Source organism: Myodes glareolus, chromosome 5 (genome assembly GCF_982192425.1).
Source record: "Myodes glareolus chromosome 5, mMyoGla1.1, whole genome shotgun sequence".
Taxonomy (NCBI): Eukaryota; Metazoa; Chordata; class Mammalia; order Rodentia; family Cricetidae; genus Myodes; species Myodes glareolus.
The window spans coordinates 23,192,751-23,218,522 of NC_142030.1; the positions used below are offsets into that span (position 1 = coordinate 23,192,751).

The 25,772-nt window shown below is 40.9% G+C and overlaps 1 protein-coding gene across 1 annotated transcript in view; it reads left to right on the forward strand.

The window, feature by feature from the left end:
- Positions 1-25,772, forward strand: part of LOC148122004 (intelectin-1a-like) — a 154,394-nt gene that overhangs the window by 105,790 nt on the left and 22,832 nt on the right. The window lies entirely within an intron of this gene.

Consider the following 25,772-nt stretch of genomic DNA (forward strand, 5'->3'; position numbering starts at 1 on the left):
GGGCTGGTATTTCAGCGGCTATTGGCTGATGAAGCGGAAGGCGCTCCCACAACACCATGGGCTTGTGCTTCAGCAACTATTGGCTGAAGCAGCGGAAAGTACTCGCGCAGCAAGACTGGAAATAATCACTCTGAGGGCTGAAATCAACAAAATTGAAACACAGAAAACAATTAAAAGAATCAAGGAAACAAAAAGCTGGTTCCTGGAGAAAATCAACAAGATTGACAAACCCCTATCCAAACTAATCAAACGGCAGAGAACACGCAAATTAACAAGATCAGAAATGAAAAGGGGGACATAACCACAGACACAGAGGAAATCCAGAGAATCATTGGATCTTACTACAAAAGCCTGTATGCCACAAAATTGGAAAATGTAGAAGAAATTGACACTTTTTTAGATAAATACCATATACCAAAATTAAGTCAAGACCAGGTGAGCAGTTTAAATAGACCTGTAAGTCACGCGGAAATAGAAGCTGTCATCAAAAACCTCCCTACCAAAAAAAAGCCCTGCCCCAGATGGTTTCCATGCAGAATTCTATCAGATCTTCCAAGTAGAGTTAATACCTATACTCCTTAATGTGTTTCACAAAATAGAAACAGAACAGTCGTTGCCTAACTCCTTTTATGAAGCTACAGTCACCCTGATACCCAAACCACACAAAGACTTAACCAAGAAAGAGAATTACAGACCAATCTCACTCATGAACATTGATGCAAAAAATTCTCAATAAAATACTTACAAACAGAATCCAAGAACACATCCAAAAAATTGTACATTATGATCAAGTAGGCTTCATCCCAGAGAGGCAGGACTGGTTCAACATACGAAAATTTATCAACGTAATCCATCATATAAATAAACTGAAGGAAAAAAACCATATGATCATTTCATTAGATGTTGAAAAAGCATTTGACAAAATACAACACCCCTTTATAATAAAGGTCTTGGAGAGATCAGGGATACAAGGTTCATTCCTAAATATGATAAAGGCAATATACAGCAAGCCGAGAGCTAACATGAAATTAAATGGAGAGAAACTCAAAGCCATCCCACTAAAATCTGGAAAAAGACAAGGCTGTCCACTCTCTCCATACCTCTTCAATATAGTTCTTGAAGTTCTAGCAATAGCAATAAGACAGCATAAAGAGATCAAGGGGATTCGAATTGGAAAGGAAGAAGTCAAACTTTCATTATTTGCAGATGATATGATAGTGTACATAAGCGACCCCAAAAACTCTACCAGAGAACTCCTACAGCTGATCAACACCTTTGGTACTGTGGCAGGATACAAGATCAACTCCAAAAAATCAGTTGCCCTCCTATACACAATGAATAAAGATACAGAGAGGGAAATCAGAGAAACATCACCTTTCACGATAGCCCCAAATAGCATAAAGTATCTTGGGGTAACTCTAACCAAGGAAGTGAAAGATCTATTTGACAAGAACTTTAAGGTTTTGAGGAAAAAAACTGAAGAGGATACCAAAAAATGGAAGAATCTCCCATGCTCTTGAATTGGGACGATCAACATAGTAAAAATGGCAATTCTACCAAAAGAAATCTATAGATTCAATGCAATCCCCAACAAAATCCCAGCAAAATGCTTCACAGACCTTGAGAGAACAATAATCAAGTTTATATGGAAAAACAAAAAACCCAGGATAGCCAAAACAATCCTATACAATAAAAGTACTTCCGGAGGCATTACCATTCCTGACTTCAAACTCTATTACAGAGCTATAGTAATGAAAACTGCTTGTAATTGGCACAAAAACAGAGATGTTGACCAATGGAATAGAATCAAAGACCCAGATCTTAATTCACAAACCTATGAACACCTGATTTTTGACAAAGGAGCTAAAACTATACAATGGAAGAAAGAAAGCATCTTTAACAAATGGTGCTGGCATAACTGGATGTCAACCTGTAGAAGAATGAAAATAGATCCATAACTATCACCACGCACAAAACTCAAGTCCAAATGGATTAAAGACCTCAATATTAATCTGACCACATTGAACCTGATAGAAGAGAAAGTGGGAAGTAGACTACAAGACATGGTGGGCACAGAAGAACACTTCCTAGGTAGAAACCTAGTAGCACAGACAATAAGAGCAACAATGGATAAGTGGGACCTCCTGAAACTGAGACTCTCCTGTAAACCAAAGGGCATTGTCAGTAAGACAAAAAGGGAACCTACTGATTGGGAGAAGATCTTCACCAATCCCTCATCAGACGAAGGTCTGATCTCCAAAATATACAAAGAACTCAAGAAACTAGATACTAAAACCCTAATTAACCCAATTAAATAATGGGGTACTGAACTGAACAGAGAATTCTCAACAGAAGAAGTCCGAATGGCCAGAAGGCTCTTAAGATCATGCTCAACCTCCTTAGCGATCAGGGAAACGCAATGCAAAACACCTTTGAGATACCACCTTGCACCTGTCAGAATAGCTAAACTCAAAAACACCAATGATAGCCTATGCTGGAGAGGATGTGGAGGGAGGGGAACACTCATCCATTGTTGGTGGGAATGCAAACTTGTGCAGCCACTTTGGAAATCAGTGTGGTGGTTTCTCAGGAAACTGGGAGTCAACCTCCCTCAGGACACAGCAATTCCACTCTTGGGAATATACCCAAGAGATGCCCCATCATACTACAAAAGCATTTGTTCAGCTATGTCCATAGGAGCACTATTTGTAGTAGCCAGCACCTGGAAACAACCTAGGTGCCCCTCAATAAAAGAATGGTTAAAGAAGGTGTGGAACATATACACATTGGAGTTTTACTCAACGGTAAAAAACAATGACATCTTGAATTTTGCATGCAAATGGATGGAAATATAAAACGCTTTACTGAGTGAGGTAACCCAGACCCAAAAAGAGGAATATGGTATGTACTCACTCATAAGTGGATTGTAACCATAATGAAAGGACATTGAGCCTATAATTAGTGATCCTAGAGAAGCTAAATAAGAAGGTGAACCCAAAGAAAGTCATATAGTTATCCTCCTGGATATTGGAAGTAGACAAGATTGCCAGGAAAAACTTGGGTGCACCGGTGTTGGCGGGATAGATGTAAGGGGAGACGGGTAGAAAGAAGGGATAAGGGAGGATTCAGGAGAGCTTGGGGGAATGGGATGTGTGGGGTGGAGGAAGGGTGGATATGGGAGCAGAAAAGTAAATATCTTAATTAAAGGAGCCATTTTAGGGTTTGCAAGAGACTTGTCTCTAGAGGGGTTCCCAGGTCCAAGGAGAGATCCCCAGACTGTTCCTTGGGCAGCAGAGGAGAAGGTGACTGAACTGGCCTTGTCCCATAGTCACACTGATGAACATTTTGCATATCACCATAGAACCTTCATCTGGCGATGGATGGAGATAGAGACAGAGACCCATATTGGAGCACTGAACTTAGCTCCCCAGGTCCAAATGAGGAGCAGGAGGGAGAACATGAGCAAGGAAGTCATGATCACGAGGGGTGCGTTCACCCACTGAGATGGTGGTACTGATCTAATGGGAGCTCACCAAGGCCAGCTGGACTAGAAGTGATGGAGCATGTGATCAAAATGGACACTCTGAATGTGGCTGGCAATGAAGGCTGACTGAGAAGCCAAGGACAATGGCACTGGGTTTTATTCTACTGCATGGACTGACTTTGTGAGAGCCTAGGTTGTTTGGATGCTCACCTTTATAGACCTGGATATAGGGGGGAGGACCTTGGACTTCCCACGGGGCAGGGAACCCTGACTGCTCTTCAGACTGGAGAGAGAGGGAGAGGGGGAGGGAAATGGGAGGTGGGGAGGAGGTGGAAATTTTTAATAAAGAAAGAAAGAAAATCTATATGTCTTTTAATGAATAAATACAAGGCCATCTTTGTCTACATAGTGAGTTGGAAGTCACCCTGTTTGTACTTTATTTCATTGGTTCCTAGATTGCTGCTATAAGGAAGAGACATAAAGTTTAGAGTTTGCTGGGAAATATCTAACCAGCCTAGGACATCTATGATACCAAATGTTCAGCATATGCAAATTGCGACCCTCCCTTAACCTTCCCCAAGAGAGGATGTGAGCCCATTTGTGTTGGCCACCCCATCTACAGCTGATTCCATCCTGTAGAACAGTAGGCAGCAGAGATCCCTTTGAACTCCATGGAAGGATGGAGATAATGGTATCCACCTTCCTAAGGACACTTTACTTCAAGGCCATACCTAAAGTCCAGGCCTCTTTCTTTCTTCCACCTTTCCCCTTAGCAACAAATACTTGTGGTTTCCCTCCAAATCCATCCTCTTTATCCTAAGGTCTTTCGCTAGACTGACCAAAACTGAGCAAGAGGACGTCAAGACTCTTGCCTGCCAGTGGAGGCAGCACAGATGCTCTGGACAGGACAATCAATTTGGAGTCAAACACCTGGACTTGGACTCCAAATCAGCTTACAACCTGTGTGATGCTGAGCGAATTACTCTCTGAGTCCTAAGATCAACATTACTTGGGCGGGAGAGATGGCTCAGTCAGTTAAGGTACTTGTCCTTAAGTCTGATGATCTGAGTAAGATCCCTAGAAGCCACATGATGAAAAGAGAATCGACTCCACCCCTGAATTCCACAAGTACTCAAAATGTAAATGAGCACACACATGCACACAAAAGTAAATAAATACGTGGGTTTTTTTCTTAAAGATCAGCAATACTTGACTATCCTCCAAGATAGTTTTTAGAATCAAATTAATAGTTATCCCTGAGAGTGTGTATATAAAACTCTGGTGCACACATGTATAAAAGTGCATAAACGGGGAGCTGGAAAGATTGGTCAGCAGTGAAGAGCATTAACAGCTCTTCCAAAGGTCCTAAGTTCAATTCCATGCAGCTACAAGGTGACTCACAACCATCTCTAGTGGGATCTGATGCCCTCCTCTGCAGACAGAGCACTCATATACTTAAAACAATTAAAATAAATAAATATTTTTTAAAATGCCATAATAAACCCACTACTTTTTCTGTTAATCTTTTAAGTTACTAATAAATAAATCTGAATGTTTTATCCCATCCTTCTAAGTCATATTTTGAAATCTAGTCAGCAGTATGTCGGTATTAGAAAGTAGAGTGTTGGAGGTAGTGATCAAGTTTTGAGAACAGAGCTCTCCTGTATGAATTAATGTTCTTATTTTAAAAGCAGAAAAGGGGACCCCAAAGGCTCCAAGAATCCTGCTCACTTTCCATTCTTTCTACCATTAGAAGGCAAAAACGTTAGCAATCTGCATGTCCCAAAAAAGCCTTCCTAGAACCTGACTATGAGGGAATCATGATCTTGGAGTGTCCAGTTTTTAAACCTATGAGAGACACATGTATAAGCTACCAAGTGTGTGGTGTTTCAACAACCCAAGCAGACTTGCAGTGAGGTTTTGCTTCCTCCTCATTGGCCTGCTTTGATTTTTTTCTGGTAATGATTATCTCGCTCCTCTACATTTTCTCCTCTTAAGATGCGACCCTCAACCTCTGGAACTCCCTCACAGTTATCTGCCAGGATTCTTGACTTTGAGAAGTAGTGTTCATGATGTAATGCAACAGCTGGGCAGTGGTGACACACACCTTTAATACCAGCGCTCAGGAGGCAGAGGCAGGTGGATCTCTGTGTGAGTCAAGGTCCTCAGAGTGAGGTCCAGGACAGCCAGGTTGCACAGTGAAACCATGTCTCAAAAGAAAAGAAAGAAAGAAAGAAAGAAGGAAAGAAAGAAAGAAAGAAAGAAAGAAAGAAAGAAAGAAAGAAAGGAAAACCAAAGTAATGCAACAGAGTAAACATCCTCACATAACAGATGGAAGACAAGGTCTGACTTTTGGAAACAAGTAATGAACAACAGTGAGCTTATAAGCAGCTTCACCCTGGAAGAGGAGGAAGGACTTTGCCACAAATTAGAGGTCTGCTTGGGACTCATTGAGTAACAGACAGGACAATATAAGCAAGACATTGTCTCAAGACAGGAAAATCTGCTTCCACAATCCTGACCTCTGTATAGCCCCATCCTCTTCTCCAACGTCATGGACGATCTTCTGCTTCCTGGAGACTGAACTGGAAGAAGTACCATACGCATCTTTCTGTTTTAGGTCCTAACAAGTTCTACCACATATCATTACTATTTCTCTTTACACACTGTCCTGTCCAGCCCTGAGATCTTCAACATAAATTCGCCCCTTACCTAAGTAATTCTAGAGTCTGCTTCTTTCTAGGCGGTTAAATATGATTCGCTGCTGAAGGGTTGAATACGCTCCCTAAAGAAGGCTCTTCCATTCCCAGTGAGATACAGAGGTAAGCTATTCCATCATAGTCTCTCCCTTCATGACCATTAGTTTTACCTTACTTTGCCACTTTCTGGGATGGGGAGCTTCTGTGTGGTTTAGACATTTTACTATAAAGATTCAAGACCCTACACAATTCCTGTAAACTCAGAGGCTTCCCCAGATCTCTGGCAGTCTGGGACAGAGGCTCAAACAAGGGTTTTGAAAATCAGCAGCCAACACGAGGACAAAGGCTCCTCCAGCTCTATTCTCTCACCCTTCCTTTGTAGTGAGGAGTTGCGGGCAGGCCTGCTTTTCATCCTGCCCGGCTCCCACATGGCTAGCTTAGTCCCAGAAATAATAACACATAAGTTGTATTCATTTAAATACTGCCTGGCCCATTATCTCTAGAGAATTAGTTACTGGCTAACTCTCACATCTTGATTAACCCATTTCTAATAATCTGTATCACACCACGAGGTGTGGCTTACCGGGAAAGATTCAGCATGTCTGACCTGGTGGCTGGCTCCATGGCGTCTGCCTCATTGCTCTCTTCCCAGCATTCTATTCTGTTTACTCCGCCTACCTAATTTTCTGTCCTATCAAGGGGCCAAGGCAGTCTCTTTATTGACCAATGAAAATAACACAATAGACAGATAACCCTCCTCCATCATTTCCCCTTTTTCTGTTTAAACAAAAAAGAAAAGCTTTCATTTTAACATAGTAAAATTACATATAACAAAACAGTTATTAAGCAAGAATTACAGTCATAATATGTATAACTATATCTTTATCATAATAATGGAAAACTATAACTATGACTATCCATTTTTCAACTCCATCAAAGACTCCAGAAGGATATAATATTACCTAAGTAAACAAGAAGTAAGCAACTTCCAAAACTCTAGAAATGACAGAGACATCTCGCTGCCTGGGCAGTCACCCAAAGTTCCTCTGTATCGTTGGGGCACCCATCTTCAGCCTTCAGGCCCATAATATCCAGAGACATTTCCATGAAGCAGGAAATTTCAAAGGCAGTTCAGTCAGTATCTGCTGTGTCCTGCAGAATGTCTCGCAGACTCTTTCATGAATCAGGAACACCGAAAGATCATCTCACCTTTAGGCAAGTTCAGCAGTCCTCTCTCTGCGGGTTCTCTGTGTCCAGTTTATATAACAGTCCAGGCAAGAGCTGTTTCTTGCCCAAATGGCTAACCAACTCCATAAGGAGCCTCTTCGATGCCCATCTTCCTCTTGAAGTAGATTGGTGCTGCCAGGAGCAGACGTGTCTCATTGTCATGAAAAGTCCTAAGTTATTAAAACAGTAAATGCCATGTTCTGTAGTCTTTGAAAGATGTGAATGTCTATCTGAAATATATCTATGCTGTTCTAGAAAATCAGACTAACATTACTTCAAGCTTGACTATTATCGATGATTATCCATTAACAACCTATATTTTTAATTATACATTGCATTTTTAAATGAACTACACAATCAAAATCAGAAATATATACACATATAACAAAATTGACCTTAAAATCCATACCAATGCAAATTATTTATATCTATATCATATCCCCCTTTAAATGTAAAAGAACATTTATAAACAATATTTGGGAATATGGACGTAGTTATTTTTCTCCAAACTTCTTCCTGCTGTATAGGGGCGCTGCTAATCAGGTCTTTTATGGTAAAACCTGTCTGCCAGGTTCATCTCAGTTGGCAGTTGAGTGAAGTAATTTCTTGAGGGTGTTCACAGAAACCTTTCAGGAGGACGTGGTCTATCATACCATATTGGGATAGAAGCAATCCATGGGGTCTCATCCTCTGTGAAAACAAAAGAAGAACCTCCTTTCCAAAGTATCATATCCTTAGATCCAAATTTAGAAGTCAAGGTATTTTCAACATATCTATCTTGGATTAGTTCAGCAGCATTTATAAATAAATATCTTTTAGCAGCTGTTGCTCCTTCCTCAGCATTCAAAGAATTTAAAGAGAGCATAATAGCATACAGTATCAAGATTCTCTGTGTATTTTCCATCTTTATGTAGCTTTATTTTTAACCTCTATTTCTTTTATTTTTACTTTTACTTTTTGACACAGGTTTTCTGTATATCATTGTCCTAGAATAACTCTGTAGACCAGGCTGTCCTTGAACTCACAGAGATCTGTCTGTCTCTGCTCCCCAGTGCTGGGATTAAAGGCGTGTGCTACCACACCTTGAACTCAGAGATCCTTCTGTCTCTGTCTCCCAGGCATTGGGATTAAAGGTGTGTGCTACCACACCTTGAAGTCACAGAGGTCAATCTACCTCTACCCCTTGAAGTCAGAGGTCAATATGCCTCTACCTTCTAGGCATTGGGATTAAAGGTGTGTACCATCACACATAACTACTTTCTTTTTACTTTAAGAACTTTAACTTTTATCCTGTATTTATTTGTAACATACTATAAACCATTTAGAGGTTTTTTAGTCTTTGAATCTTTTTTACTGTATATCTCTCCTTTTTTTTTGACCACATGAGCCTAAAACCGTGGCTTTGACGGCTGGATCTAGGCCATTTGTTAGCTTTTTAGCCTCATGGTAGAGGTACTGGTGAAGCCATTTTTATTGCCACAACTCTGTGGCATTTTAAGGTCCCTGCTAGCAAGCAAGCTGCAGCATTTTGCTCACAGACCACACTCAGTCGGACTGCCTGCCTGAAACAGTCAGAGATTGCCCTGGCAGGACAGCCCAGAAAGCCGGCATTTTAAAACAGCGTAGCTTTTTTTTTCTGCTACGGCTGAAAACCGAAAAAAAGCATGCATTTAGTTCTTTACCAACACCATTTAAGTGTTTTGTGGCAGGACCTCTTAATGAGCTACAAAGATTTGCAGCTAAAGCTGAGTCAGGAAGCCTCCCTTAGACGAGAGCACTTGCTTGCTCTAGCAAACAGAGTAGACCTGAGAAATTGCTGCTACCAACAAAACATGCTTTACTCTATTTGTTTTCAAGCTTTCTCAAGCTTTATGTGGATTTAGTTATACACGTTGGCGCCATCTGTAGTGGTGGGCTGCGGGCAGGCCTGCTTTTCATCCTGCCCGGCTCCCGCATGGCTAGCTTAGTCCCAGAAATAATAACACATAAGTTGTATTCATTTAAATACTGCCTGGCCCATTATCTCTAGAGAATTAGTTACTGGCTAACTCTCACATCTTGATTAACCCATTTCTAATAATCTGTATCACACCACGAGGTGTGGCTTACCGGGAAAGATTCAGCATGTCTGACCTGGTGGCTGGCTCCATGGCGTCTGCCTCATTGCTCTCTTCCCAGCATTCTATTCTGTTTACTCCGCCTACCTAATTTTCTGTCCTATCAAGGGGCCAAGGCAGTCTCTTTATTGACCAATGAAAATAACACAATAGACAGATAACCCTCCACCATCATTCCTTTTCCCAAATTATGCTTTCACTACTTTGCAGTGAGTCGGGCCCTCCTCGTAAATCCCACTTCCAAGACACTTCCAGACTGGGAAGCCCCAAGACTACCTTGAGGTTTGCTAATTTGGGAGAAAAACTCAATGAGTTCATTAAAAGCCACTTTCAGCTGGTTCATAGCTCAAATGAAAATACAGGCAAAAATGAAACAAAGGTAAAAGGAAGAGAGTGCAAGACCCAGGGGAGGCCCTAAGGGACAATGAACAGAGTCTGGCCATAGACAGTTAAGCAGACAGAGCATACTTCTCCAAACATGGTTACAGTACATTGTACATATGTACAAAATTGTCCCCAAAATGATGTTAACTTAAACCAAACGCCTTTTCAGTAACAATGTGATCAAATAGTATCATTAAAGTCACTGATTTTTAAAGTCATTAAGCAACATAAAATAAATAAATGATAGAAATGAATTTTTTTAAAAACAAGAAATTACCTCTAGAAAGTGTGTGTCAATATATGTGGTATTGCCCCCAGGAAAGCTTATGAGCCGTGTGTCTAGACTCTTTGTCCTTCGTCACACACAACAGGTTCATCCTGCTTTCCTATCTGACCCTTTCAGAGGTCAATCTGATGCTAAGTGAACCAAGTCATTCCACAGTAAATCACTTTGTTGGCACAGGCTATTTGTCACGGTCCAAGGTCATGCTAAATGAAGATACTTTTAGTCAGCGATATTCCAAGGCTTGGAAATAATCTCCTAAAAGCCAAGGGGAAAGATTGGGCCTTTCTTTAAACAATGCTAATCCTTTTCTGTACATCTTGAAATAAAAAAGTTATTCAGGCAGTTAAAAAAATGAATCTTTCACAAAGGAGCCTCCTGGCATTATAGGTCACATCAGTCAGTTTGTAAAGAATTAAACAAATAATTACTGTGATACAAACACCAAGAGAAAACTCAATGTCTTTATTTCTGGAAATATCAGTACTGTCTATGTTCTGTTTGAATGTCAGGATCTCACAGTGGCAGGCGGTTCATCGGAATAAGCAATCACATCATTGGAGAGAAAGCCAGAGAACTACTCAAGAGTCAGACACACTCTGGTAACAGCTCAGAAGTCCCGTGAGAATACTGTTTTTCCACTGTTGCTGTTGTTTGTTGTTTTTGTTTTGTATTGGGTTTTTGCAACAGAGTTTTATTCTGTATATTCTGGAATTCGTTATGTAGCCCAGCTGACATTAAATCCACAGTGATCCTCCTGTCTCAGCTTCCCAAGTGCTGGAATTACAGACATAAGTCACCACACCTGGTCAATGAGATGTACTTTAATCTCTCCTGTGTGTAGTTCCCCCACATAATCTAAGCTCCTTTCACTAGACCCTTCCTTCTGCTGGCCCCACCACCTTTAGCACACTGTGCTCAAGAAAGGTGAACCTTTGGGGGACACATGCAAATCACACCCAAACCTCAGCATCATGACTAAGCTTTTAACAAGCAGCTGTTTCTTTTTAGTCTTGATTTCTCATGAGAGCTACAAGTGTTTCTCCGTATGTGAACATGTGTATGTGCATGTGTGTGTGTGTGTGTGTGTGTGTGTGTGTGTGTGTGTTGGACTTTTCACTCCTCATTTAAAAAGAAGACTTAGCTTGCCACATCCTTGCAGGGCCGTGGCTGGGAGCAATGAGGAAAACCTGAGACTAGGTGGATTGGGCCTTCCGCTGAAGAAGCCTCAGGAAGACTGAAGCTTAGCATGTTTATTATATAGAGTTGAACAGGGAGGTAGAATTTTTGCATACAATTGACCAAGGATGTTGAGTTATTACATACAGATAAACAAAGAAGTAGGGCTGTTACATACAGCTGAACAAGGAGGCAGGTTTTGCTAATCTCGATAGGAGCAGTCTACGGGAGAGCAATCTTCAAGCTGTAGACACAGGGGTGAGGCTGAAAGCTGCTGTTTCTGCACACTGTCAACATTTACACTTCAACCTGAGAAAGACTCTCTGAGTCTCACCTGGAAAAGACTTTGCCAGCCTCACATGGTGCTAAGACATCAGGATCCTTGACATGGCTGGGCCCATAGCAACAGTACACATTCACCCCAGACTTCATCCGATCCTTACAAATTAGCTCATCATTGTTTATTTCATGCTTATGGTGAATTTCAACTTCAGGTTAAAAGCGAGAAATGTAACTGCCTCATAGGTAAGGTCTCATAAGATAAGAGCTTCTTCAAACAATACCTGGGGTATCAAGTAGCCTGGAGCACCCACGCCTGAGCCCCTAAAAGAAGCACAATGTGCAGTTCACAACATGGCTCTTATTAGAATTTTAACATGGGAAACTTGTTGCTCCCAGCTTCAGCAAAGAAACAGTCCCAAAAATGCAGAACTGAGGCTCCATCCCCCACATTTGCAACACGGGGTAAAGATGAGATGAATGACTGCATGTTAGAAACACACTAAAGATGAGTGAAAGACTTGTATCAAATATCAAAAAAAATCAGTAAAGTGCCTTGTATAATTTGAAAATAATTAAGTAGCTAGAGAGATGTCTCTTCAGGTTAAAGACCCCTGCCTCTAAGGCTGGTGACCTGAGTTTGATTCCAGGAACCCTGAAGTTATCACCTGACTTTCACTTGGTATGTGAAGGTCACTTGCTGTGGTATATATGTATAAATTCACTTGCCTTGGTATGTATTATACACACACATACAAAACAAAAACGTAATTTTAAAATACATTAAAGATAAACATAAACTTGTCTTATACATTTGTACTCTAATTATACTTTATGGACTCCAATTTGATTGAGAAACAAGTTATATTCTGAAGTTTTGATATTATGAGAGTTGACATATTAATATACCAAAATATTTTCAAATGCACACGATGACCTTATTGCCTGATTTGTAAATTATAGCCAGTTTGAAAGTTCTGAGGATAAAAGAACAAACTGAAATTTCAACGGTACAGAACTCATACAAGCCCATGTTGCTGTTAGATCTTTTCAGTGTGCCTCCCCAGAGTTCCTAAAAACACATACATGTGGCCAGAGTTCAGTATCATCATCGACTAAAAACACATGTGACAAGAGTTTAGTATCATCAGCCACAGCTAAAAACCATCAGGTTAAATCATTTTAATGATGGACGTTCATAGTTAACCATAAAAGAAATTGATTTTACACAACACAGTTACATTCTGGAAAATTCTACTCTTTCATGTTTTTGTTTCTCTATCTTATAGAACTCATAACAGGACTGACAGATTCCCGGATTCTGTGTGCTGCTAAGCATGTCTTGAAGGATGTGCTTCTACACCCACACAAGAGGAAGAGACCAGCTCTGACTTCCTGTTCCACTGAGTTCCGCCTTTTCTTCCCCTTCCTTGCCCATCTCCCACCTTCCGACATGACTTTCATGAGCAGCTCTCTGTGTTTTCTGGTGCATCTTGTCCCTGCAGCTGCCTCTGACCATGGACCTTAGCAGAGCTGTGAGCTTTCTTCTTGCTAGGCTGGAGCCCCCAGGACTGCCACCTCCTCTTGCTCCACTCTCTACCAGCACTTCCTTCCTGTCTTCCCTTTCAAGCTGAGCAATAGCTCATGCAGTTGGACAGCTGGACGAACTGTGCGAGAAAGGCTGGTGCACACAAGACATAATGCCTGCCTTCTCCCAGCCAAAGTCCTCAAAGCATTGTTTCTGACTTAGAAATTCCTGATCAGAGATTTTTTGGCTGCCACACGTTTAAATTCTGAGACTCCTTCCCAGCCTATATAAGCTCAACTTATAACAGTTGAGTGTCCTGTTACTTTCCCCAAATCAGTAAAACACCATCTCTACCTCTTGTACCTAGATCTTTCATCTACTTTATGTACACTGGTACTTCCTGTTTTCTTGAATTTTCATGATAATCTGGGTGGAGGAGGGGAAGACAACTTGCTTTCTCATTATCCTTCTGTGCTCTACAATTCTATCGATATTCCAGAGTTTCTTTAAGCATATTTGGTGTATTGTGGCCAAGAGGTTTATCCAAACTTACCTCTCTGGGTCATCAAAAGTACATGGAATTTACAGTGAACCTCCCTTACAAACCTAAACCAAGGTTTTCACAGAAGGACCGAGTCTTCCTCTTCTTCCTCTTTCTCCTTCTTCTTCTGAAACAGGGTATCTGACTGTAGCCTTGACTGTCCTGAAAAACACTTTTGTAGACCAGGTTGGCCTCGAACTCACAGAGATTCACCCACCTGTGCCTCTGGAGTGCTAGAATGAAAGCTGTGTACTGCCACCACCTTGATAGGTGATTTTTTTTTTGTAAAAAGATCTTGTGCATGGGGCTGAAGAGATGGCTCAGAGGTTAAGAGCACTTGCTGCTCTTCTAGAAGTCCTGAGTTCAATTCCCAGCAATCACATGGTGACTCACAACTGTCTAAATGAGATCTGGTACCCCCTTCTGGCCTACAGGTATACACACACATGCACACAGAACACTGAATACGTAATAAAGAAAAAAATCTTTAAAAGAAAGATCTTGTGCATGGAAAGTATCAGCAACTGCCAAGCATAATCCTAAATCAGGGAGGGAATGAGAGACTGAGGATTGTTCTGTTATACATCTCTAATTTTTTTCAATAATTAAGAATATCACCCCAATTTTATTATATAATATTATATCAGCTGGAAAGATAGCTCAGAAGTGAAGAGCATTGGCAGCTCTTCCAGAGGTCCTGAACACTATTTCCAGCAACCTCATGGTAGGTCACAACAATCTGTAAGAGATCTGGTGCCCTCTTCTGGCATGTAGGCATACATGCAGAACACTTAATAAATAAACCTTTTTAAAAAATACTATTACCTCATCATAACTCATCTCAGGTAATCATTAATATTCATTTCCCTTCATAGGAAGCACAGAGATACCACTTCCCTTCTTTGAAGTTAAACTGAACTGTGCAATTCTTCTAGCCACAAAATATAAGCAGAGTCACTTGGAGGCTAAAGTCCCACATGAAAGCAAGGCATCAATCAACCTATTTTCTACCTCATTAGTACCTAAAATGTGTGGCATTCAGAGTGTTGGTCATCTTTCCGTCACTGTGACAAAATACCTGAGATAATCAGTTCCTAAGGAAGAGAGAGAGAGAGAGAGAGAGAGAGAGAGAGAGAGAGACAGAAGAGAGGCTGCAGTTTCAATTAGGAGTCAGTTGGCACTGTTGCTTGGGCCTGTGGTGGAAATATCAGGGTGCAAAACATATGGTAGCCATGGTGACCACAAAGCAAAGGAAGAAAAATGAAGGAACCAGGCCAGGCCCAACACCTCCTTCAAGGGCACAACCCCCAATTCTAACTTCCTCATACTGTACGTCACTTCTGAATAGTTACAGCCCCTGCCAATAGCACCACAGATTAGCAGTGAAGTCTTCAACCCAGAGCCTTTGGAAGACACAAAACTGAGTAGTCAGCTTGACGATGTGTTTATAAGCGACAGAGAAATGTTAGACCAGCACTTCTGGTGTAAGTCTGTAATCCTGGCATTCAGGAGGCAGAGACAGTAGGACTACCATAAATTTAATGACAGCTTGAACTGAATAGTGAGTTTCAGATAAGCCAGGAACAAAAGTGAGATCCTATACAAAAACTAAAAATAAAGAGGACGTGGGTAAGGGGTATTATTCATTGCTTTAGTGGTAAGAAAGTTAGTACTGGGATACCATAGTGAAACATGGAAACCCCTGACTTTGGAACTAAAGGCTTTGTCTACTGCACTTGAGTGCCAAGGACAGGCATCATGCCAGCTGTATTAGTGTGCACCTGTGATACTAGGGAAGTAGAAACAGAAGGACCAGGATTTCAAGGCCAGCCTTATCTATATACAGTAAGTTTGAGAGAGACAAAGGCAGAGAAATAGAGAGAGAGAAAAAGAAAGAGAGAACAGAAAAACTGTTAACACTGTGGCTGCTGCCTGTCTTCAATAACACATTACTAAATACATGCCCTTATCTGGGAGTGGTTGGAATATGCCTATTTTCCCAATATTTGAGAGGCTTGAACAAAAGGATTGAAAGTTCAAGACTAGCCTGAGCTATAGAGATAGACTATATCTCAACAAAATGGAGAGGCGGGAAAGGAAGGGAGAAGGGCAAGATGGAATGAGGAAGAGAGGCAATAGAAAGGAGAGAGGAGAGGAAAAGATATATCCCCTTAAGAAAAAATGGGCTCGATAGCTAGCTCAGTGGGAAATGTTAATTGCCTCCCTGAGATCCACACTGTAGAAGAAGAGAACCAACACCCATAAGTTGTCCTCTGACCTCCACTCATGCACTATGCCATATGCATCCAAACAAAATAAATATAGTAAAAATTTTAAAGAAAAAAGGCTTCCCAGTTTTGTCATTCATGTCACCTTGATCAGTTGTGAGTCTCATTTACTGTAAATCGACACTTCTCTGGTTTGAGAGATTGAGGATTGAGAGATGCATTGATTGGTGAATATAAGAATGTCAGCAGAAGGAGATTTAAACTATGTCCAGATTTAAACAATACCAGTGGACAGGCTAATGTGGGAGGGGGAAGTTCACAAGGCCTCGACCCTGCACAAAGAACTACAGGCAGCTAAGAAATACTGAGAGTGGAAGAAACATTCTCTCCTAGAGAAATGCACACCAATTTGTTATCCAATACCAATTGAAAGTCATGAAGATGTGTACATACAAATAACATTATACAGACTGAGACTATACAGTTGATGTGTGTGTGTGTGTGTGTGTGTGTGTGTGTGTGTGTGTGTGTATCAACCAAAAAAAGAAACCATGAATTTAAGAGAAAGAGTAGAAATATGAGAGGGGGGTAAATCATGTCATTGTAATCTCAAAATAATAACAATAAATTTAAAAATAATGAATCAGAAAAAAAACTATGTCTGCTTAGCAAAATAATAGTAGTAGGGTCTCCACTAGGACCTATGACCTCTAATGACAGGTTATTAGCACAAATAATGATGCCAAGTATGAGTTTCAACTTGTACAGCAGGCCTTAAATGCAATCAGCAATTACTGGTTACTCTTACAATGTCCATACCACTATTGTGACAAGGGGAGTGATTAACACAGGGGTGGTCCTCAATTGGATTAGTGGATGTTGGTAGCATTATTCCCTGGGACTTGGGTCCTGGGCTGAACAAAAAGCGTAAGATAGCTGAGCAGTAAGCATGCATACATTGATTCATTTCTCTATTTTTTCAAGTGTGGATGTCATGTGACTAGCTGCTTCAATTTCCTGTCTTGACTTCCCACAATGATGCACTGTAGCCTGAAATTTTGAGCTAAAATAAACAATTTTCACCCCTAAGTTGCTTTTGTTAGATTATCTCATTATAGCGAAAGAAATAAAACTAGGACATTTTGAAGAGATGAGGAGAGAAGGTCTTTATGAATCTAGTTAATTGCATAAACATTCTGAGTCTTATAGGTTATGTTTACTTCATGAGTCTTATCAGCCTTCCTCCTCCCTCCAGGAAAAATGGTTTCAATTCAGAGAAAATGTCTACAAAACAATGAAAAATGCAGATACAATGTAAGATATAGGATGGGGGCTGGAGAAATGAATACTGATTGTCTACTACAGGCTTGTGTGTTGTATGCTTGGTCCCCAGATGGTGCAACAGAGGCTGGAGGCATTGGTTTCCCTGGATCTAGAGTTCGAGGCAGCAGTGAGTCACCTGACAAGAACGCTAGGAATCAAACTTGAGTCTTCTGGAAGAGCAATATATGCTCTTAAAGGCTGATCTTAGACCCAGAAGTAACCCTATCATCTTTTAGACCTTATGGAGCTGTGTAAATTTACCAAGAAAATATTGACTTAACAAGTACAGTCTCATAATAGATTCATAGGAACTGCCAAAGGAGCCATGTAAACAATGCAACAGCCTTGCGATAGCACTAAGATAACAGTGTACAAGGAATGAAGCAACACCTAGGAAGAAGGGCTCCACTCCACTGAGGGAAAGTGCAAATAGCACTGATACTCACAGGATGGAGGAGTGATGTTGGGACAGCAGAGTTAAAGCAGGTGATGCAGCACCAGAGGAAGAGTTGATCATGTGTTGAATATGTGATCTGGAGACCACTGTATCAGGTTCTCAGAGCTTAGCACAACTGACACCATGTTAAATATACCAAGGAACCACCCTAACTTAAAAGTTCATCACAGAGATGCCTACATCTGCCAAAATGAGAACAAAGACCTATACCAATATAGTTCATAGTTCTGGGAAAGTCCCTGAATGTACTAACCTTCCCTTTTTGCTTTCCTAGCTCTGCTTATTTTTAAATGTTTTTGATAATTGATGCGTGTCAATCAAGGTATGGTTTCTTGCATAAAAAGCCAAGAACAGTAAAACTACACAATTTGGGCTACAGGATTCGCTGTGTAGTCTGCCAGCAGAAGAATAAAGACTTTCTGTTGGCTTTAAGAGTCGGTGTGGTGTCTAGAGGAGTTAACTCACAACGCCATTGTCATTTGAGGATAAGTTAGCTAAACCACTCCAAACTTTTATTCACTTGTGGTGATACTTCTCAAACAGTGCCCTCTCTCTCAGGGCTTTACTGAGCTCAATGTCTTTCTCTGTTAGAAGGACAAACAAGTACCATAATCTTTTGGGGGCATTGCTTGTCTCATCTACATGGGAAAGAAGGTAGAGAGGGGCATTGTCCACAAGCACTCATGATTCTATGAAGTCTTCCATTGTGGCAGTGGAGTGGTAAAGGTTGAGAGGATGACCCTGCCTCTGTGCCAGAGGAATAGGAATCGGGTGCCCTGTGCAGCACCAGAGAAGTAACTCTGAGCAAGGGCTCATGGGTGATGACAGAGCTGGGAGGTGGGGACGCCATGGGGTGAGGCTGCAGTAGGAATGATCGATGTGTAGGCTGAGTGGATTGACATGGGTTACCTGGGCCGTGGGTTCTTGCTCCAGGGACTACTACAGGATCATTGGGATTTGTGGTCTGGACATAAAACGGTGGGATTTAAGATAAGATTATGGAAAATGAAGATAAACATAATATGATCATCTTGATCGAAGTAGAAAGGGTGCTGTGAACAATCTGACATTCATTCACAACAAAGCATCTGTTCACAGGGACTGAAATTATCTCATTTGGTAAAGGAATTGCTCAGTGTATTAGTCAGGGTTCTTTAAAGGGAGAAAGAGAGAGAGAGAGAGAGAGACAGCGCAGTAGAGTAGTTTAAAGGCCATGGTCCTGCCTTTGTCTCCCGGGTCCTGGGAAGACCAGATAGCCCTGTTGCACTGCTGAGGAGTTCTTCCCAGAGAGGTGAGTGGGTGCTCGCCTGGGAAGCCTGCCTGTCCGGGAAGAGAGCACAGCCCCTCCCCCCTCAGCTTCTGCGGCAGGTCTTCCGTGTTCCAACAGAACCCTCCCTCACCCCACTGCTGCGGGCCCTTTGTCTCCCGGGTCCTGGGAAGACCAGCTAGCCCTGTTGCACTGCTGAGGAGCTCTTCCCAGAGAATGCTGAGGAGCTCTATCCAGAGAGTGCTGAGAAGTCCTACTCAGAGAGTGGTGAGGAGTTCTATCCAGAAAGTGCTGAGGAGTTTCATCCAGTGGAGGAGATGGGCAGGCGCCAATGCAAGAATTCCTCCAACAACCTGAAAGGCAACATGACATCTCCAGAATCCAGGGAGCTCGAAACTAGAAGAATTGAACACCCTACTCCAGAAGAAATAGAAGAAATCGACTCTAAGCAGAGCTTTATGAAAATAATAGAGGAACTTAAACAGGAGGTGAAAATCTGCCGTAAAGAAATGGAAGATAAGTATAACAAAAAGATTGAGGAAATGAGTAAAGAAATGGAAGAGAAATATACCAAAAAGTTTGAAGAAATGAGTAAATCCGTAAATGAAATACTGGGAAACCAAGAAAAAACAATCAAACAGGTAATAGAAACAGTTCAAGATTTGAAAACTGAAATGGAGTCAGTGAAGAAATCACAAACTGAGGGCCGGCTGGCTATGGAAAATCTAGGTAAACGAACAGAGACTTCAGAAACAAGAATAACCAATAGAATACAAGAGATAGAAGAAAGAATCTCAGACTCTGAGGACACCATAGAGAAATTAAACACTCTGACCAAAGAAAACAGCAAATCCAACAAATTCTCATCACAAAACAATCAGGAACTATGGGACACAATAAAAAAAAACCAAATCTAAGAATAATAGGAGTAGAAGAAGGAGAAGAATTGCATTTCAAAGGTCCAGAAAATATACTCAACAAGATTATAGAAGAAAACTTTCCCATCCTAAAGAACGATATTCCTATGAAGGTTCAAGAAGCATACAGAACACTGAATAGACTGGATCAGAAAAAAACATCCCCTCATCATATAATAATCAAAACACAAAGCATTCAGACTAAAGAACGGATATTGAGAGCTGCAAAGGAAAAAGGTCAAGTAACTTATAAAGGTAAACCTATCAGACTTACACCAGACTTCTCTATGGAAACCATGAAAGCCAGAAGGTCCTGGATAGAGGTACTGCAGAAACTAAGAGACCATGGATGCAAGCCCAGACTACTTTACCCAGCCATGCTATTGTTCACTATCAACGGAGAAAACAAAATATTCCAGGATAAAAACAAATTTAAACAATATGTAGCTACTAATCCAGCCTTACAGAGAATATTAGAAGGAAAATCACAACCCAAGGAATCCAACACTCCCAACACTGCCTACATTAACTCAGACATCTAGCGACCCTTCACAAGCACAACTCAAAGAAGGAAAACACATACACTATACTACCCAAAAAAATGACGGGAGTCATCAATCACTGGTCATTAATATCACTTAATATCAATGGACTCAACTCACTTATAAAGAGGCACAGACTTAGAGATTGGATACGAAAACAGGATCCAACATTCTGCTGTTTACAAGAAACACACCTCAACCACAAAGACAGACACCTACTCAGAGTAAAGGGTTGGGAAAAGGTTTTCCAAGCAAATGGACCTAAGCGGGTGTGGCCATTATAATATCTAACAAAATCGACTTCAAACTAAAATCAATCAGAAGAGATGAAGATGGACATTTCATACTCATAACAGGAACAATTCATCAGGAAGAAGTCTCAATCTTGAATATCTATGCCCCTAATATAAAGGCACCCACATATGTAAAAGAAACTCTTCTAGAACTCAAGGCAGTCATCAAACCACACACACTAATAGTAGGAGACTTTAACACTCCTCTCACCAATGGACAGGTCAATCAGACAGAAACCTAACAGAGAAATAAGAGATTTATTGGAGGTACTGAATCAAATGGACTTAACAGACATCTATAGAACACTCCACCCAAAGAGGAAAGAATATACCTTCTTCTCTGCAGTTCATGGAACCTTCTCGAAAATTGACCACATACTGGGTAACAAAGCAAACTTCCACAGATACAAAAAAATATTAGAAACCACCTGTGTCTTGTCAGACCGCCATGGATTAAAGTTAGAATTCAACAACAGTGCTACCCCCAGGAAGCCAACAAATTCATGGAAGTTGAACAGTCAACTACTAAATCACCCCTGGGTCAAGGAAGAAATAAAGAAAGAAATTAAAGTCTTCCTTGAATTTAATGAAAACAAAGACACAACGTATTCAAACCTATGGGACACTATGAAAGCAGTGCTAAGAGGAAAGTTCATAGCACTAAGTGCCCACTTAAAGAAAACGGAGAAAGCACACATTGGAGACTTAACAACACACTTGAAAGCTCTAGAAAAAAAAGAAGCTGATTTAACCAGGAGGAGTAGAAGACTGGAAATAATCATATTGAGGGCTGAAATCAACAAAATAGAAACACAGAAAACAATCCAAAGAATCAATGAAGCAAAAAGCAGGTTCTTGGAGAAAATCAACAAGATCGACAAACCCCTATCCAAACTAATTAAACGGCAGAGAGAGAACTTGCAAATTAATAGGATCAGAAATGAAAAGGGGGACATAACCACAGACACAGAGGAAATTCAGAGAATCATTAGATCTTACTACGAGGTTTATATGCCACAAAGTTGGAAAATGTTAAAGAAATGGACATTTTTTTAGATAAGTACCATATACTAAAGTTGAACCAAGACCAGGTGAACAATCTAAAAAGACCTGTTAGTCGTGAAGAATTAGAAGCTGCTATCAAAAATCTCCCTACCAAAAAAAGCCCAGGACCAGATGTTTTCAATGCAGAATTCTAGGAGAACTTCCAGGAAGAGCTAATACCTATACTCCTTAATGTATTCCACAATATAGAAACAGAAGAGTCACTGCCAAACTCCTTTTATGAAGCTACAGTCACCCTAATACCAAAACCACACAAAGACACAACCAAGAAAGAGAATTACAGGCCAATCTCACTCATGAACATCGATGAGAAAATTCTCAATAAAATACTGGCAAACCGAATCCAAGAACACATTAGAAAAATTATCCATTATGATCAAGTAGGCTTCATCCCAGAGATGCAGGGATGGTTCAACATACGCAAATCTATCAATGTAATCCATCATATAAATAAACTGAAAGAAAAAACCATATGATCATTTCATTGGATGCTGAAAAAGCATTTGACAAAATTCAACACCCATTTATGATAAAGGTGTTGGAGAGACTGGGGATACAAGGATCATACCTAAATATAATAAAAGCAATATACAGCAAGCCGACAGCTAACATCAAATTGAATGGAGAGAAACTCAAAGCCTTTCCACTAAAATCAGGAACACGACAAGGCTGTCCACTCTCTCCATACCTCTTCAATATAGTGCTTGAAGTTCTAGCAATAGCAATAAGACAACATAAGGAGATCAAGGGGATTCGAATTGGAAAGAATGAAGTTAAACTTTCGTTATTTGCTGACGATATGATAGTGTACATAAGTGACCCCAAAAACTCTACCAAAGAACTCCTACAGCTGATAAACACCTTTAGTAACGTGGCAGGATACAAGATCAACTCCAAAAATTCAGTGGCCCTCCTATACACAAAGGATAAAGAAGCGGAGAGGGAAATCAGAGAAACATCACCTTTCATGATAGCCACCAATAGCATAAAATATCTTGGGGTTACTCTAACCAAGGAAGTGAAAGACCTATTTGACAAGAACTTTAAGCCTTTGAAAGAGAAATTGAGGAGGATACCAGAAAATGGAAAGACCTCCCCTGCTCTTGGATTGGGAGAATCAACATAGTAAAAATGGCAATTCTACCAAAAGCGATCTATAGATTCAATGCAATCCCCATCAAAATCCCATCAAACTTCTTCACAGACCTTGAGAGAACAATAATCAAGTTTATATGGAAAAGCAAAAAACCCAGGATAGCCAAAACAATCTTATACAATAAAGGAACTTCTGGAGGCATTACTATCCCTGACTTCAAACTCTATTACAGAGCTACAGTATTGAAAACAGCTTGGTATTGGCATAAGAACAGAGAAGTCGACCTATGGAATTGAATAGAAGACCCGGATACTAACCCTCAAACCTATGAACACCTAATTTTCGACAAGGGAGCTAAAGGTATACAATGGAAGAAGGAAAGCGTCTTTAACAAATGGTGCTGGCATAACTGGATGTCAACCTGTAGAAGAATGAAAGTAGATCAATATCTATCACCATGCAAAAAACTCAAGTCCAAATGGATTAAAGACATCAGCATCAATCTGTCCACTTTGAACCTGATAGAAGAGAAAGTGGGAAGTAGTCTACAAGATATAGGCACAGGAGGCCACTTCCTAAGTAGGACCCCAGTAGCACAGACAATAAGAGAAACAATGAATAAATGGAACCTGCTGAAACTGAGAAGCTTCTGTAAAGCAAAGGACACTGTCAGTAAGACAAAAAGGCTGCCTTCTGACTGGGAGAAGATCTTCACCAACCCCTCATCAGACAAAGGTCTGATCTCCAGAATATACAAAGAACTCAAGAAACTAGACACTAAAACTCTAATTAACCCAATTAAAAAATGGGGTACTGATCTGAACAGAGAATTCACAACAGATGAACTTCGAATGGCCAGAAGATACTTAAGGTCATGCTAAACCTCCTTAGCGATCAGGAAAAAGCAAATCAAAACCACTTTGAGATACCATCTTACACCTGTCAGAATAGCTAAAGTCAAAAACACCAATGATAGCCTATGCTGGAGAGGATGTGGAATGAGGGGAACACTCATCCATTGTTGGTGGGAATGCAAACTTGTGCAACCACTGTGGAAATCAGTGTGGTGGTTTCTCAGGAAACTGGGAGTCAACCTCCCTCAGGACCCAGCAATTCCACTCTTGGGAATATACCCAAGAGGTGCCCTATCATACAACAAAAGTATTTGTTCAACTATGTTCATAGCTGCACTATTTGTAATAGCCAGAACCTGGAAACAACCTAGGTGCCCCTCAATAGAAGAGTGTTTAAAGAAGGTGTGGAACATATATACATTAGTGTTTTTTTCAGCGGTAAAGAACAATGACATCTTGAATTTTGCATGCAAATGGATAGAAATTGAAAACGCTTTACTGAGTGAGGTAACCAAGACCCAAAAAGAGGAATATGGTATGTACTCACTCATAAGTGGATTCTAGCCATAGTTAAAGGTCTTTGGGTCTATAATTAGTGATCCTACAGAACATAGATAAGAAGGTGATCCTGAAGAAAATTTATATAGTTATCCTCCTGGATAATAGAACTAGGCAAGATTGCCAAGCAAAGTCGGGTGCATGGGGGGTGGGGGGGTGGAAGTAAGGGAAGATGGTTAGGGTGAGGGGAGAGGGCGAGAATTGGGGATGGCTTGGGGGAATGGGAGGGGGGAGGGAGGAAGGATGGTTATGGGAGCAGGGAAGTTTATGTCGCAACTAAGAGAGCCATTCTAGGGTTTGCAAGAGACTTGATTCTTGAGGGGTTCCCAGTAAAAATGAAATAAAATAAATAAATAAATAAAAATAAAAAAAAAGAAAAAGAAACCTCTTTACTGAGTCAGGTAAGCCAGACCCAAAAAGAGGAATAAGGTATGTATTCATTCATAAGTGGATTCTAGCCATAATTAAAGGTCTTTGAGTCTATTATTCGTGATCCTAGAGAAGCTAAATAAGAAGGTGAACCTGAAGAAAATTCAGGTAGTTTTCCTCCTGAAGATTGGAAATAGACAAGAGTTCCAGATCCTTCATCTGGCAATAGATGGAGATAGAGATGGGGTCCCACGTTGGAACACTGGACTTAACTCCCTAGGTCCAACTGAGAAGCAGCAGGAAGAAGAACGTGAGCAGGGAGGGCAAGATCAGAGGGAACCTTCATCCAGCGATGGATGGTGATGCAGACGGAGACCCACATTGGAGCACCGGACTGAGCCCCCCAAGGTCCAAAGAAGGAGCAGAAGGAGGAAGAACATGAAAAAGGAAATCAGAACCGCAAGGGGAGCGATCACCCACTGATACAAGGCGACTGATCTAATGAGAGTTCACCAAGGCCAGTTGACTGGGACTGAAGGAGCGCTTGATCCAACCAGATTCTCTGGAGGAGGCTGGATTCTCTGAATGTGGCTGGCCCGAAGTCTTTCTAAAAAGCCATTGACAATGACTCTGGGACTTGTTTCCTCTGCATATTCTGGATTTTTGGGGATCCAGTCTGATTAGATACTCACCTTCCTGATCCTGGAGGGAGCAGGGAGGAACTTGAACTACCCACAGGGCAGGAAACCCTGACTGCTCTTAGGGATGGAGAGGGAAGAGGAGAGGGAATGGGGGGAGTGGGAGGGTGTTGAGAGGAGGGGCGAAAATGGAAACCTTTATATTTTAATAAACTTTGAAAAAAAATAAAAAAACTAAAAATAAAAATAAAAAGGCCATGGTCCTAGTAGTAAAAAAATGGATGTCTCCCAAGTCTCCAAAGGAAAGGTCAAGGACCCAGTGGTTGTTGAATGTGTAAGTTTGAATGTCTAAGCAGTCCCAGTCTGGTGCTAGAGTCCCAGGGAAAACCTAGAGAGCTGCCAGTTTTCAGTCTATGTGGGAATCTCAAGAAGGAATGTTGTGAT